This window comes from Phoxinus phoxinus (genome assembly GCF_949152265.1).
Source record: "Phoxinus phoxinus genome assembly, chromosome: 15".
NCBI lineage: Eukaryota > Metazoa > Chordata > Actinopteri > Cypriniformes > Leuciscidae > Phoxinus > Phoxinus phoxinus.
Genome location: NC_136890.1, coordinates 25,457,717 through 25,473,623, shown reverse-complemented (window position 1 = coordinate 25,473,623; position 15,907 = coordinate 25,457,717). Strand labels below are relative to the sequence as shown.

Here is a 15,907-nt window from a genome sequence, read left to right as displayed (position 1 = left end):
GCATCTAAAAGGAAACAACATAATCTTACTGCAATATCCTGTTGTGTTTCATGCCTAATTCAAGTGTTGTTTTAGTTTATTGGATTTTTGCCCTCCTCGTCTGCATTAATATTAAAAATTTATCCAGCGACTACTGCCCCGACACTGTCCCAGGGCTCTTATACGTCAGTGCTGTACTGGATTCAACTTTGTATTTCAGATCACCTATCCCAGCTCATGAAAATCATGTAAATGCTCATCAAAGCGTGTCTGTTGATAATACTCATGTTGCTTATCCAGTTGATCATGTTTGATGAGCAGATCCATGCATCATTGGACATTGGTGATCGTTTCTTTATTGAATTTCCTCTTGAATGTATTGGTTTAATCCTATTACATTAATATCTTGGCTTTGGTTTAGCGTGCTTGCAGTCGACATGAGGTTCTCTTGACATTTTCTGCAGTTTGTGCCTGCTGTGACAGGTTTAGTAAATGGGCTGTGTTCTGTTCTGTATTTTATGTGGTTAGTGTGTGTTTACTACTGTACTAAACGGTCACTGAGTTCTCATAGTCATAATAACACTGTATTAATTCCTCTAACCTTTTAGATTTTACTATGGCCTTTTCCTGCGTCATCTCTGCTGACATTTATTCAGACATGTCTGATGCAAATATGTGTGTATTTTGGAACAGGATTGTTTGTTCAAATCATTTATTTCTTGCGTTTTTTTGTCATAGTTTTTTCAAGTTGTCTTTTCAAGTAATATTAAATCAAACATTTTCCTCACCTATGGTTTTATAACAATAATAAATTTTTAATAATTATTAAAAAATATAATTCAATTAATTCTTTACTCCAATTAATAGTTTGCCCATTGTTATCTCTGAGGTTGCCGATCCCTGTTTTAATGTTTCTTATTTGTGAAATATTCAGTTCACTAGATGTCATAGGACAGGTTTTTGCAATTAATATTGGATTTGTGACCTAAAGCAGTAAATGTTTCTGAGCGATGCACACCCATTTGCTTGTATTTCTCACCTCTGTCGTCACCATCGCCAGACAGTTGGTCATTGAACATTTGGCTCACAAAAAATTATGTTTTTATTTTTAATAACATTTCGTAATATAAACGAATATTAGTATTTACTTCCTAAACCACACCTTTTTTGTTACCTCATCAAAATAATTGCAGAGCCACCCTTATGGCGCATTCGTTTAAAAGTTTGAACATACAGGCCTTTGCTTGAAGGAAAATTGGCTCAAACAACCTGCTGGAAAAAAACATAGATCATGGAATTTCCTCCCCCCCCCCCCCCCCCCCCCCCCCCCCCCCTTTGCTAGTGTGAAACCAGCAAACGTATATATAAAGATTTATTAGACTGATTTTTGGATGGGCGCTCAGGATTCTCCAGCAGCAGACGGCCCAGACTTTAGCCAAAATGGCGTGTTTTGGAGTAAATGGAGGCTTTTGTGAGCAATCAACACAGATGCTGGAGATGAAACGGCTCGTGCCATTAGCTAATTAAAACGCATGGCCTGTGCATGAGCTGACTTTTTCCTCTGAATGCATGGCGAAACCCGAGCCGTCTGGCTTGCCCCAGCAAAGGCAGCAAGTGGCGTTGATACTAATGTGGATGTACTAGAATGAGCTGCTGACATTTCTGCCCTGTCTATTTAGCTTAGCAACTGCCAACTCACTAAGCCCCATTATGCTAGCAGGTAGCGACAGTTACCTGCACTGACGCAGCAGGACTCGAGGGCTGTTTCCTATCTGTTTCCACTCCATTTGCCGAATCTTGGGAGTCTGGGCGAATTGGTTTTAAACAGTGGCTCGGGGAGGTTATTCTGCTTGGGGTATTTAATGGGAAGGTGGAGTGAATGATTTCCAATACAATCATTGTTCATATGAGTTTTCAGAAATGTCATAAATTTCACTTGAATCCAAGTTTCCAGATGGTACTGCAGAAGAATGCACACGGTCAGAATCGTTTTTTACAATTACAGCTCATAATTTGCAACCTTCAACTCGCTAATGTATCATCACATGAAAGTTACGGTTGAATTATATCTTTAATTTCAAGATCAACAAATCCGCCTCTTTTTCTGTGCTCGCTGTCAGATCCGATCTGAGACTCGGCCGTCTTTTCGTCATACTAATAGCTAAGCAACGGAGACCATATGTGATACATATATTAGCATGATGAAACTGCTGGCATAAAACGTCTGAGATTTGTCAGGAGACGGATGTTTTGGCAGTGGAATGAAAGGCCTGGGAATTGATGGATCGTGCTTGTTTTCCTTGTCAAATACGCCAGGCCAAGTTCTTGTCAAGCCGTAAAAGGTTTCCAGTCATTCTGTATAGTAATGCAATCCAGTCACTACTCCTCTTCTCTCTCTTCCTGTCTTACATTCTGCCACTTAAGCATTCTTAATAGCTACTTAACCAATAATCATTGTCAAATATCTGGTAGCTCTTTTCTCCTGCTAAATACACTTATTTTTAAATCTGGCATTATGGTATTCATTATTTATTATTGGCATTCACCTCAGCCAATGCACCTCATGGCTGTAGGGCCTCAAATGTGCATAACCAGGTATCAAAGATTGAAATATCCATACATGTTTTGTGCTAATTACATTTGTCTGGAATGCCATGCTATATTTTGAGTAAGTAATTTCCTGACATTTAATTATATACCTGAAATGTGAGACAGAGACTGATGGCCACATTATTTTAGCAGTGTGTCATAGACTCATATCTGTCCCGAATCCAAGTGCCTAATCTGTTTAACCCTGCAAGTGGGGCGTATCGTCTACTAATACACTGAGGGGACCAAACACAGCTAATGGCCAAAATTTCCTCAGGCTTTTTGAGCGCTAGGCCCTGCTAGACACAGTCCTTATGCTACGCATGTATGGTTTTATACATGGATGAATAGGCTTAAGTTAGTCCCATCATTCATACTATGGAGAAAAATACAAGTCTTCCTTTAGTCCTCTTATAATGGACTTTCCATCAAATCTGTGAAAGGTAATTTGAAACGATCTCCATTAACTTAATATTTGGAGGTACTCCTCGTCAGAATTACTCTGGGGAATATCTCCATAAAAAGGTGGATTGTTGACTGAACTTTAATTTACTATTCCCTGATTCTAGCTTTGTAAGATATGAGAACATTTATTGCACTTTTTATTTGGTTTATTTACTGCACAAAGTTGTGGAAACACTCAAGTTTTTTTTATTACTATTGTCCTATTTTCCCTATATAGTACTATTTATTTATATTTGCGCCATATTGCTTTTATTATTCAATATCAGTATTTTTATTAGCCCCATATAACCTCTGTCTGTATTTTCTGTAATTGTTTATTAGCATTGCAGCACAAACGTGCGGAAAATCAGTTGTTTTAACATGATCCAGCCAGGTGACATAAAAAAAAATCTGCTGCACAGTGTGCCAAGAAAATATTGAGCTGTTGTAAAGTGAAGTGTTGCTAGTTAAAGACAGATATTTGGCACTCAGTAGTAATGTTTCTGCACATTTGAGCTTATTTTATCTTTTAAAATAAAAAAGCGTCAGCGTTTCTTTTTTTCTTTCTTCTTTTTTGCCGTGCAGTAAGCGCCAGCATTTTTCTTTATAATTTTCACAAAACTTTGATGGGCCCCCAGAATATTTTGTTGTATGAATATCTGAATATGCAATATATCAAAAGAAAATTCTGTCAACGGCAGGGAAACAGTTAAAGGAAGTTAACTAGTCATATTTTTTATGCTCCTTAGTCATACATTTTTCTGTAAAGTTGATATGCATTGACTGTTTCACGTTTTACAAGCTGAGCTCTATCAGACAGCATTTGTTACATAATGTTTGTTACAACAAGTAGCCTAATCATTTCAACGTATACTTCATTTTCTTTAAAAAGAAAGTTACAGTGAGGCACTTATGGAAGTAAATGGGCAAATTTTCATAGGATTTAAGGACAAATGTGAAGCTTATAATTTTCATGAAGACATTTACATTATTTCTTTTAGTGTATTTTTGAGCTGTACATTGGTTCCCATGATTTTTACAGTTGTGTTAAGGTTTTAGACATAATGTTGTTATTACGAAAAAGTTGTAAATTGTATTTGTGTTGTATTTTTCCGCACAAATATAATGTTAACAGTTAGTATTTTATTGTAAAATTTTTGAAAAGGAGAGATGAATCCGAATTAATTTTGTGTTAAACAACATTGCTGCCGATTAAGCTCAACTTATTGGATCCAGAATATTCCTTTAATAAAAAAGGACATTTGTCTCTAAAATTTTGGTCGCAAGTAGGGTAATAAATATGTTGTATTAATTTTTCATGAAATTCAAGTGCTAAAAGAGTTTTTTATAGTGCTTTTATTTCACTACTTACACGTAAGAAATGTGGTAATAAATTTGAATAATGGTGATTTAATGTCTCAGTGTGGGCCCTTTATGGCCTAAATGTACACGGGGCCAGTCATAAATGTGTTTAATTTAGAGTACCTTCCTCATTGTCACTACAGAGAGCATGTTGACATGGAGCTGATGCCAGGTGCCATCTGCCAAACACTCCTCAGAATAAATAACAGTAGTCAAGGCGCTATTTACATCACACCCAGCCTTTCCGCAAACATTCGCCGTAAACCCCATCATGTAAACAGAGCACGGACAGTTTTGAGTTAAGACTGAATATCCCAGTGTTCTAGAATGGGTTTGTTGAGATACAGATGGGCCATGAGACTTAGCAGAACCGAGAGCCAGGTTAGGATCCCAAGTATCTCTCAAAACCAAACCAACCCAGTTAATAAACAGCCACATAACTGGAGGCTTTATGGTGCCCCTCTAGTCCGAAACCACGTCCCATCTGCGGTCTGAACAGAGCCCAAAACTAAGTGTGGGAGGCTTGTGACAGCTTCTCTCCTACAAACGTATGGGCTGTGACAGCATTCTGTCACATTTGTCATCTGCTGTCACTCAGATAGATGTAACCAGAGCAACATCTTCACCAAAAGCCCTTTCCATAAAACCCCTCGCCACAGCGACGGTCACGGGTGTGGGGGTGCAGTAAGAATGTGGTGCGCTGGAAAGACGCAGTTTCGGTTCCACATTTCAAGCGGGGTGTTATATGGAGATCTGGCAGGACGTGGTGCGCTTTACTGCTGACTCACAGCTGGATTCAACCGTCCAATTAGAGTTCTCCCCATGAAACTATTCATACTCCGCCAGAAGAGCTGTCCACGCTTTCTCAAAGCGCTTGTCTGTTTATATTGTCAAGTCCTTACATTCATTTGAAGGTATGGCTTGGAAACTATTTCAACAATTATTGATAATAACAGTAACTTCAGCACTTCCTACCTACATGAACTTTAATGTTCTTTCAGCCAGCAATACTTGAATTACACTTCGACTTGTAGGGTAATAAATATGTTGTATTAATTTTTCATGAAATTCAAGTGCTAAAAGAGTTTTTTATAGTGCTTTTATTTCACTACTTACACGTAAGAAATGTGGTAATAAATTTGAAATGTGAGAAACTAGAAACTTGGTTCTCCATTATAGCAAAGTGAATTCTCCAAATGTTTCTAGTTCAATAACTAATGTAACTTTTTCACAATTTCCAAAGATCAGTTTTTTTTATCTTTTAAAAATGTTAATATTTTTCCTGCATGTGCCCAGGGAAGTGTGGAAACCTGTTTCCTCATGTAGAGTAAAAGGTAATTGTCATTTAAAGTTTCAAATTAGACATAAAATCACATCGTGAAATATAAAGTTGCAGTTGCAGTTGCAAGATATAAAATCACATTTTGAGATATGAAGTTGCAATAGTGAGATATCAAGTCACAGTACCTTTTTTTTGTTTACTCTGAGGCAGAAAGATTTTACATTTCATATCTATACTATCGTTCAAAAGTTTGAGGTCAGTATAATTTTTTGAAAGAAATTAAGCAAGGATACTGCTCTTTTGAACTTTCTATTCATTAAATAATCCTGAAAAAAAAATGGTTTCCACAAACATTTTAAGCATCACATCTGTTTGTAACATTGATAATAAACAAATGTTCCTTGAGCACCAAATGAGCATATTATAATGATTTCTGAAGGATCATGTGACATTGAAGACTGAAGTAATGATGCTGAAAATTCATCTTTGCCATGAGAGGAATAAATTACATTTTAAATATATATTAAAATGCAGCTTTGGTGAGCACAAGAGACTTCCAGACCCCAAACATTTGATCAGTAGAGTACAATTTGCCATAAAGTATTATCCAAAACAACTTACACGGCATTTTTAAAATCAGCTCATGCACTCTTTGGGAATCAAACGCATGACCTTAGTGTCACTGTTCCAACAGAAATGTTTCCATATGAAAGTGCCTGCTCCATTTGTGCTTGTGAGTTTTCATCGAGATAACATGCGGTCTGTTATTGTGTGCGCCTCATTGATGTGGATTCCCAAAGATCAGTAGCGCAGACATACAAGTCTTGTTTTGTTCATTTCGGTGACAAACCGCCAAAGACTGTTTTCCAAACAACGATTTCATTCCTTCACTAAAGGTCTCATGATGAGTCCTGATAAATTCGATGTGACCTCAAAGCCCATGGCTCATCCCCTTAAATTTGATTTAAAATGACAGGTTTGTGAAGCTATAAAGGATTCAGTTTCTAATGGACTTGAATGTGACCATAAAGAAACGCTCCAAATCTCTGTATAATGTCCAGCCATTGTTTCCACAGTAGTGAAAAATTAAGAAAATAGCACGTTCTATGGCTCCTTGAAGACTCAATATTATCCTCTTCAAAGCTTAAATACAACCAGAACAAGTGACACGGATGAGCCAAATTCGTATTTCAGCGTAGAAAAGCCAAGACTTAGATTAGGTCATGCACAATTTAATGCAAAGATGGAAAGTGGATATTAGCATTGAAAAAACACACTGCTTTGTAATACCGTCAGCGTCTCGCTTGCAAATACCAAGAGAGGAGCGAGAGCCAGACCTGGACTCATATTACTGCTAAGGTAAACAAGTACGTGATGAGAAATTTTTAGTTAAATACTCCATAAATATGAAAACGTTTACTGTGGAATACAGGACACTGAGACCTGAGGCATTTGAATAACGTTTGGAGACAAGTTCTTAATTTATTTTATTTAATTGATCTACTTTTTTTCCCACAAATTTCGAATAGTTTATCTTTTTGTTGCACTATTCAATTTCCATTTAATAATGACTTGGTCTTACTATTACATATTATTTATTTTCAGTGCGAAACATTGGTCCTCGTATTCCACTGTGATTCCACATGATTTAATGTGCAGTCATGCTGTATGACGTATCATTATTAATAATGTGTTCTGAAATATGACCTGATAAATTGCCCTTGCACTGCACTTTTGAACAGAAAATAACAAAACAAGAAAATACTGAAGGGGAAACGCAACAATCAGGTTCCCAAAAGACAACAATGCAAGCTTTTCTCTATTGTAGTTCAATTTCATCACATATCTGGAGGGCGTAAATGTTCTACTTCTCAATCCAACTGTGTTAGATGTCACTCGACCTTTCTACATCGTCAACCAAAACGGAAAACATTTAACATGCCATCTTGACCTATTGTCCATTTGAATAGTTTTGTTTTGTTCATGAATCTGACAGAGCCTTTGACGCAGAGGTGTTTGACTTGGCAGGCGCAAGGCAGTCTGGGATGTGTATTTGTTGTCAGGTCGGAGATATAGAATAGCTTGGAGAGTGGGCATGAGACAGACCCAGCTGTGTCAACTCGGAACATTATGCCAACAGGGTGGAGGGCGGAAAGAAAAGGCGAGAGAACGAACGTCGGTCAGGAGAGTTTATAGTTTATATGTTCCTCACAATGTCATATAACGAGAGCTGTTGTGAAATGTGGCCTTTTTTGGTGTTTAGCCTAGAGTTTGGACGACGTTTGAACCTTAAGAAGTATGGCATGACCCTGACAGCCAACTTTTTCAAATAAAGAGCTTATATATGAGAATTATGAGTTTGTGTAATGAAAGTTCAGCAAGTGTGATTCTCATCCATAAATCGAATGTAAAAGCAACACGTTTCTCATGGCGGCCAGTTAAAGAGGAAGTTTCTGAGCGACTGCAGTCAAAGTATTTGTCATGTTACCCCGTGTGTCGTGCCAGCGCCGCTGGGAACCGAACGCTAGCAGGTGTCAGTGAGTAGATGGGGACTGACGGTTAATGGACGCTGAGACCTTCTGTGTCAAATGCTGTATTTGCCCCTCCGCAGGCATGAACCCACTGCACATATCATGTTGAGGAGTTTCATTGCATCTCACTGTACCCTGGTTCATGTTGCACGAAACGGGGAGATAACTGATGGCTCGGTGGTATTGTAAAGGCATCGGGGCGAGTGTAATACTCTCTAATTAGCTATTAGAGATACTTAGAACGGAGAGAGTGAGAGGCCGGTTACTGGAGTGACAGACTGTGCTTGGTGTCCATCAGCGCTTTGCGGCCAGGGAAACCGAGAATGCTGTTTGGTTTCGTTGGTGTTCGGTTTAACAAAGAAAACACGGATTAAATAAATTTGACACTAATTTAATGGTGCCAGGTCTTTAGGCCTGCAATATATAGGGTAAGATGAGGGAAGATGGCCCACTTAAGAAGAACAGTGTGCCTTTACAGTACTAATAGAGATGTGAGGATGCATCATCCAATATTTTATTAAGCAAAATAAATGGAAACTTTAGCTAATTTAGTTTTGATGGCACACAATTAAAAATCAGAAATGGGGTAAATGACCCTCTTCCTGTGACGACGACTATTGTTGCTGAATATGTATCACCTGCATCTGTGTGCATATAAATTATAGTTTTGCTAATGTACAAATCAAATATTCTGTGTAACATATTCTGACAATTTAGTTAAATTCAAATCATTATAAGTGTTCAAAAGTTTGGGGTCAGAAAGTTTGGGGTTTTATGTTTTGATATAAGATTCTTATACGTAACCAGGCTGTATTTATTTGATCAAAAATACAGTAAAAACAGAAATATTGTCAAATATTATTACTATTTAAAATACTCTTTTCTTTTTTAATACATTTAATATATGATTTATTCCTGTGATGGCAAAGCTGAATTTTCAGCAGCATATCCAGCATCTTCACATTGTTTCAATAGAATCTGGCATTTTAAAAGAAACAAAATCCATTCCATACAATGCCAACCAACTTTTTTTAAATCAGAATGGATTATGTTGGTATGTAGCCTGAAACATGGCCATGCATTTCAGAAGAGTGCTTACAGGTACTGTATATTAGATTACTTACACTAATCTGTTTTCAGGATGTACTGTATAATGAGCATGCCACCTAGTCATAAATTCAAATGCAACAGCAAGCGAGGGACGTCAGAGAACGTTCAGCTTTTAGAAAGGAAGAGAACATGTGGAAGCAACAGTTGACATGGAAGAGGACCTTCACTTGTTTCTCCCTGTGTAAATCTGAATCTATTCTTAGGTCAAAAGAAGATCACGGCTAGTTTTGGTAGACACTATATCTTCTGGCTGGTAACACTTTGACGGTACGCCCCAGAACGACTCTGGGTTAAGTGCTCCCATAAAGATCCATATGTTTCCTGCATGTTCTAGTTCAGGATTCCCACATGTAGCATAAGTTGCTAATGTCTGACTTCCATAGCGGCGAGGTCAGAATCCATAATACACCTTCAATTCAATTTCCTTCAAAAACGTTGCTCAGAGTGAGGTGGGGGGGTGCGTAATGACTATGCGAGAGGCCCAATTTAGTCATCATAGGTTGCTTCCTGTGAAGGTCCCATCTACAACCTACATGGGTTTCAATCTGGTTTAACCAGTGTTGCATGAGAACAAAAAAGGCTGTTCGGAGCAATTTTGCTAGTCATTTACATGACTACTTCCTCCACTACTTCCATCGACCAAGCCTTCGATCCCATCTGGACAACATTTGTCAGCTGAGGATTTGTGTATGCATCACATTAGGTATGAATCAAATGTTTTGAAATTTGAAAGTAACGGGCAAAAGAGCAACAAAGAAAAACCAAAGATTCCTGAGAATAATCGAAAGTGAATTCCCTTCAGCGCTGTTCCGAGAGAGAGAGAGAGAGAGAGAGAGAGAGAGAGAGGGAGAGAGAGCGAAATTAACCAGATCTTTGATTCATATTAGGCCTCCTATTAGCAACAGATGAAGTTGGCTGCTAAAACGAGTGGCGTTTGGATGTGGAAATGAAATGTGTAAACTATGTAATGCGAATGTTTTAGCTAAGCTGTGTTTAATTTTGTACCCTGATGAAGTGCATGAGAAACCTGTCTCCCCTTAGCTGTCTCATTGAATCATATGGATATAATTTCATCCATTTACGTTTTTCTGCTCTTTGCTGTGGTTGCCAGGGGGCATTTGGAAACAGGCAGATTAAAGGCACATGTTCGCTTTCGCCTGTAGTTTTTAGCCACTCCATCTGAGCTCCGCTGTTCTCCGTGCCGAAAGACGTGTCGGCGGTTTCTCTTTTACAGGTCACAGTTACTCCAGGCGCTCAGCGGTAAACCTCGTAACACCTTTCGTTCTCCAACAGGAACCAGAATCGATTTCGTACAAGTGCTGATCACAGAACATCACCATAACCCGCAGACAGACCCTGTATTGCATATCTGAGAGCGCTGAGGCAATTTGGATGTCACAACGAATTACAGAAAATGTGTCAGGCTGTAAGAAAAGAAGTCATGGTGCTCATTAAAATTTGCCTTTAAGCCCACTAATTATGAGTAATAATGTATTTAATGCTTGTTAGTTGCTAAAGGTTTTAATGTCTGAATAAACGCATGCCTGAGGGAAGGTGAGATTGGTAGTTACAGTATAATGGGGAAATATGTTTTATGTTTCAGAGCACCTCCGAATGTTAACGGGAACAGCAGTGGACCTTTGACTCCCCGGGAAAGAATGTGGCCTGAATGCAATTCCCATAATAAGCAAATTTTCTCTTCCTCTCAACCAGATCACTCCATCAGAGCTCTGTGTGACGTCATTAAGCGGCATGGCCTTATTTTTGCGCAGAAAAATGTGCCATAATGACTGGCTTGTGTTCTGTAGGTATTTAAGGGTATTAATGAACTCTTTTTTTCTTCCGAGTGCTTGTGTACACTACGGGCTTTTAGTTGCCCGATGCCTCGCTGGACGTTTTCTGCCGCAATCACGCTTCATTTCCCATATAGTCATCAGGTTGAGGTTGAGCGGCCTCTGCGGCCCGCAATCATCCATGATTGGCTCTGTGCCCCTGACACAAATGTCAACCCGAACTGTCACTCTGTGTGTATACAGCAGATCCTGAGGCCCACTTCGGAAAGATGGCGTCAAATGACTTACCACAATCCACTTTCGAGGGTTATCACTCTGTTTACCCTCACACAGGCCTTCAGAGGGGAAAGCTAAACACGTTTATGCCAATTAATGTGATTAGCGTGCTAAACTGTTTTTGCAAATAGAATCAAAGGGTAGTTGAGACTTAGGAGCTGTCATGGTTGGTTTATAGCGGTTTAAAAATGCAACATATGTTTCGAACTTTCGATCGTTTGGAGTCTCACTTTTCTCTCTGATTTTTATGATGAACGTCTGTTTGTGTCTCAGAAACTTCACATCTCTCGGTTTACGTTTGGGGATGTTTTGATAGATGTTGTTGTCGGTTGTAAAACTGGTTGCATTAGAATTATTAGGAAAATATAATGTTGTGTACTTGGCAAATACAGGTGCATTTTTGTGCTATTATATGAAGGAGAATGTTATGGTCTTTAAAAAGTAGAAAAATTAAATGCCAGAGACATAAAAAAGTGGAGAGACAATGAGAGACATTAAGAGAGAAAAAGAAATTCCTCCTGGTCAACTCTGGCAGATGGCTGTGTTTGCATGGCATCCCAGAATGCTTTGCTTTGTTTGTAAGGTATCCCAGCATGCTCCGCCCTTCGCTCCATTGGCAGCCAATCCTCACACTAATGGCGGGCTTTACACGATTAGCAGGCTTCTCTCTGCGGACCCATAAATTCAATTTAGCCTGAAATTTGTATTACATTTAAAGAAAGCAGTGAAAGAATTATTATTTCCCCTATACATAAATACACACATTTTGGGACATACTCGCTGTGTTTGTTTTGAAAACAGCACGTGATATGTGAGTAAGGCTTGCACGGTTTTCTGAGACTTTAAGTTCTGTGTTGTGGGTATATTCAGAGATGTTTTCATGTTGTTGAATAATACAGGCACAAATTGTGTGGTCTGAATGTTCAAAAGCCCCAAGCAATTGTGTCTCAACCACTGTACAGTTCTATTGTGTGAGCTGATGATATGAATGTGTAAAAGGTTGTGGCCAGTTAGAGCTTGAATTGATATTCCTCAGATATTCTGGTTTGAGTTTGTTAACTCTAAATATTAAACCTCTGCAATTAATTGTGCTTGAACTAAAATTGGAGCAGTGGCTGCTGAAAATGTCTTGGTGGGCATGTTTAATGTTTAAAAATAGAAAAAAAAAAATCTATCATTTTGAATGATAGTGTGAATTTTTTTTTAAAGACATAAATTTCCTACACTGTAATTTCCACCTCATTTTAAGTAATGTATTGTGCTTGATAGGATACTTTTGTAGCTAATTTCTTTGCTAGCATGTATGTATGTCCTAGATATACACAATTAAATTGCTCAATTAAACAGAATTAAAGCTCCATGATGAATCTTTAAAAAAAATTATAGAAATCATTTTCACACAATAAAAATGTTTACAATTATTTCACTCTTTATTTAGATATTTTGGATGAATAAAAAGAAGTCTTCTTTTGTCATCTTAAATGGATAGTTCACGCAAAAATGAAAATTAGCCCATGATTTACTTACCCTCAAGTCATCCAAGGTGTACATGCCATTCTTCTTTCAGACGAATACAATCAGAGTTACATAAAAAAAATATCCTACCTCTTCCAAGCTTTATAATGGCAGTGAATTGCTGTTTCTGTTTTGAAGTCCATCAAATTGCATCTATTCATCATAAAAGTGCTCCACACGGTGCTGGGGGGTTAATAAAGGCCTTCTGATGTCAAGTGATGAGTTTATGTAAGAAAAATATTAATATTTAACACATTACAAAGTAAAACTCTAGCTTCTGGCCAAACGACCATACGCAGTCTACTTATGCTTAAAGCGCAACTTGTGATGTAGGAAGAAGCGTAGTGCGTCATAGCGTAGCGTAAATATCAGCAGTATGTCGCATTACTCGCATAAGTTCCGCTTTAGACTTAAAGGGATACTTCACCTCTGTAAAGATGAATGTGCATTTGAAATGGATCATTTATGTAGTAGAAATGTGAAATTATTTTTGAATTTGGAGCCTTCTAGACTGAGAAAAGCCAGAAAAGGTATTTGTGGCTCATGTGGATGAAAGACAACAACTCCCAGAATGCACTTGCTTCACTGCCCTACGAGGCCACGTCTACCGGTAACGGAGCGCAGTTAAACAACAAGGCTAGGCTACTAGTGAGTCTCTGTGACGAGTCTGCCCATGATTTCAAGACCGCTCAAAACACCTGTGAGACGCACCGGTCTCGTATCTCTCACGGAGGAGCGGGAATTTTCTTAGCAATGTTAAAACACACATTAACCAATCACTTGTTTAGCGTTCATGTAAACACTACATTCAGATTCACCAATCAGAATGAACTCGGCTACTACTCAGCTTTGTCCACAGAATAAGAACCTGTTAGCTTAGCTTCCAAAAAAAGATGACTGACACTATTTGTACATTCTGTGAGTGAGATCAGGGGCCCTATTTTAACGATCTGAAACGCAAGTGTCAAAGCGCAAAGCGCACGTAACTTTGTGGGCGGATCCCGGCGCTGTTGCTATTTTCCCGGCGGGATAAATTACTCTTGCGCCTGGCGCAAATCTAAAAGGGGTTGGTCTGAAGTAGCTTCATTATTCATAGGTGTGGTTTGGGCGTAACGTGAAATAAACCAATCAGAGCGTCCTCTCACATTCCCTTTAAGAGCCAGCGCGCTTGTTCGATGGCGGATTGCTATAACGGCGGATTTGCCGGCGCACGCCAGGAGCGGTTCACAGCGAGGAGACCGACGTTCTCGTCAGGACCGTAAAACACAGAGAAGTGACAATGGGGATGATGGGAGAAACCCACCCAAATTAGCTTCGGTTAAACAGGCGTATCATTTGGGTAAATGTGTAGCCTAATCTAGATTTTTTTTTTTTAAGTCTAGATAGATCTTTTTCACATCTTCACGGACACTACAATGATTTCCCTCGTGTGTTAATATTTTTCCTTGTAATAATGTATGATTTGCAAAAATGAAAACTGCTGCGTCTGTTTATATTAGAGAATCAAAGTGGATGCGCGTTAACACACATTATGGCCAAGCACGCGCCCTTAAAATACCATATCACTAACGTGCAACGCGCCACTGTCTTTAGACTGGGTTTTTCCTGGTCAGTGGCGCAATTGCTTTCTAAAACTGGAAGATAGCACCAGAGAAGTTTTGCGCTGGAACACGCCTCATCTTTGCGCGGAACCGCCCCCGTGAGCGCAAGTTCATTCCCTAATTTACCGACATGCGTCTGTGGAGGGAAAAGTCCGCTGTGCGCGGGTGCAAGATAGGAATGATACATGCGTCGGTGTACAAAGTCAATCGCGCTGGGTGCAAGATAGGGCCCCAGAAGTTTGGTGAGTTTGGCCTCTGGCCAAAAAAGCCTCAGATGACGCAAAATAACGATTTTTGCGTCATCTGAGGATTTTTTTACAGACAAAAAATACATAAATCTCTTGTCTCAGGGGGATATGAGGGAGGGAAGCACGGTAATTTGAAAATACTACAGGTTTTCTACTGATGCAAAGCTTAATGCTAAATCCTGAAGTATCCCTTTAAGTGAAATCCGTATGTTCATCTGGCTGGAAGCTAGTTATTTTACTTTATAAAGTTTTAAATATGGATATTTTTCTTACACAAACTCATCGCTTCGCTTCAGAAAGCCTTTTTTAATATAACTGATTGTATTCGTCTGAAAGAAGAATGTCATATACAGGTACACCTAAGATGACTTGAGGGTAAGTAAGTCATGGGCTAATTTAAATTTTTGTCTGAACTATCCCTTTAAGATTGAAATTCTGAGCCGGCCTCTATATAGGCAAAATGTCTCTGATGCACCAGTTTGTGAATGAAGAACATGTTTTTACCTTTGATGCACTAGTATTTTCTAATAAAAATACAAATTCAGTTTTTTTATTTTCTGTGTATGTAAATATCTGTGAAAGTGAACCTGTAATTTACCTGACTGATGTTTTTGCTTGTTTCCACATTTTTTTTAATGCGCCATATAAGAATTCAGCGCACACAGATACACACACTATAATCCAGGTCACTCAATATATCCCGACCGTGGCAGTCTAAGGTTTCGCCCCGTATTAAATGGCCTGGCCTCAATAGCAAGCCCTTTGCGAGTGATTGAAGGAGGCCAGAGCCCGAATGATGTTCTGAGAGCCCATTAGAAGAATGGAAGGCTCTTTCCTTCAGTGAAACTGGAGCTGCGATAGAAGCGGGGGCCTCAGTTAGAGGTCAGTGGACAATAGAGAGCAAAGCTGCCATGTCAGGTTACACTCTCTCTGACACCTCCATAAGCTGCCACTCTGTCTCATCCGAGGCTCCTTATTGGTGGGCTGTTGATGTTTTGGGGCGGAGCTAAGAGATAGGGTTGTATAGAATGTATGAGGCCCTTAAATGACAAGACAACATGTTCTATCAGTGTGTCCAATGCCTCATTACACTGAGCGACAGGTTGCAGATGACCATCCTGGGATGACTTTAGGAGAAAGTGTAGTTGGAAGGGGCGTTGCATGTCGTTTATGGTCT

The 15,907-nt window shown here is 39.0% G+C and overlaps 1 protein-coding gene across 12 annotated transcripts in view; it reads left to right on the top strand.

The window, feature by feature from the left end:
- Positions 1–15,907, top strand: part of glis1b (GLIS family zinc finger 1b) — an 81,488-nt gene that overhangs the window by 40,261 nt on the left and 25,320 nt on the right. The window lies entirely within an intron of this gene.